This window comes from Acomys russatus, chromosome 27, assembly GCF_903995435.1.
Source record: "Acomys russatus chromosome 27, mAcoRus1.1, whole genome shotgun sequence".
Classification (NCBI taxonomy): Eukaryota; Metazoa; Chordata; class Mammalia; order Rodentia; family Muridae; genus Acomys; species Acomys russatus.
Window position 1 is genome coordinate 40,348,459 of NC_067163.1, and position 1,487 is coordinate 40,349,945.

Genomic DNA, 1,487 nt, shown 5'->3' on the forward strand with positions numbered 1-1,487 from the left:
TTTGTCTTGAAGATTTTCATTACAATTCAGTATGAATTTTAGCAGCTAGAACAACACAGATTTCTTATCTAATATATAATCATGGACTATAAGAAATACAATTTTACCTTTTGGTATAGGGCATTGATTTCTTTGGTTTTCTTATTTTCTTGTTTTTATTCTACATAAAAGAAAATGTTACACTGCTAAATGTAGCACAGTTTTTACAAAGGGTATATGATTGTTTCTTTTCTTAAACCTAAGAACCTCTTTTTTACCTTTTTTTCTTCTTCATTGATCATGTTAAAATATAAAGGTTATAATACACTGCATAAGCAATATATAGTTTCCAATCAAATTGTCTCATTGTTTTTTAATCCAGCAGTAGAAAAACCTTCACTTACAAAGGGAAAAAATCAAGATATAATGTAAATCAGTATCTATCATATCTCCTCATTATCAACTTAAAACATTTATCTACACCTCTCTGTATAAAAAATAGAAACAAATGATTTTGGGAAGTTTATTGAGTAGCTTAAGGGTGGGTGCTGGCAAGGAAATTTTATTGATACACTCAGATGGAAGAACTCAAGTATATAATTTATTTCCTTTACTTGCTTAAGACCTAGTCTTTGATAATATAGCCTCAGTTCATAGCCACAGTCACGTTTAGAGTGATTCCTTTATGCTACATGAGTCACACCATCCCACAGCCTTTACTGTCCTCAGAATGGTAACGGAATATTGTTATTAGTTTCTCTATATCATATCTTCCTCTTTTCTTAATGCTGGTCCCACTTATAATGTTTAGAATTTTCATACATTATGCATGTTTTAATATCATCATGTATTTAATATGATTAAAATGATAATACTATCATCCAAGACTCTGCTGATTTCAAATGTTGTGTTTGATCTGAAGAAATAATCAGATGATAGTAGTTACACTACTGTTTTTAGTTAACTTTCAACGGGTAAAATTTAAGATATTATAGTGTAACCCCATACCTGACTGGTTTTGTTTTTTTTTATGTACTTCACTTGATATCAAGATGTTTCTAATTTCAGAATTATATTTGAAATGTCATCACAAGCATTCTGGAATATCAGGAAAATTTTATCTTGAATATTATGATTATTAAATTTAAAAAATCATACATTAAAATTCAAGACTCTGGAAAAAGTTCCCCTTTAAGATACCATGCCTGGTGTGTGCCCTCTTCAAAGGATCATGCTTCCTTCTTTGTTTTATGCCCTGGTATTACAGTGTCCTGAAATTTGGTTTCTAAATTGATACTTTAGTTAAAAAAATTCAAAAACTTTTTAAAAGTCTTTTTTATTCAATCAGTAATTTGACAGGGGAAATCTTTCGCTCTCTGCCAGCTTTTATTCAAGGGAAAGTGAGAGCTGTGAGTGTGAGCTGTGCATCTGTGCACTTCCCAGTACTCAGCACAAATACAGGTGGCAAAGGCTCAGCAGAGATACCATGCAGTTCTGAAATTCTACGA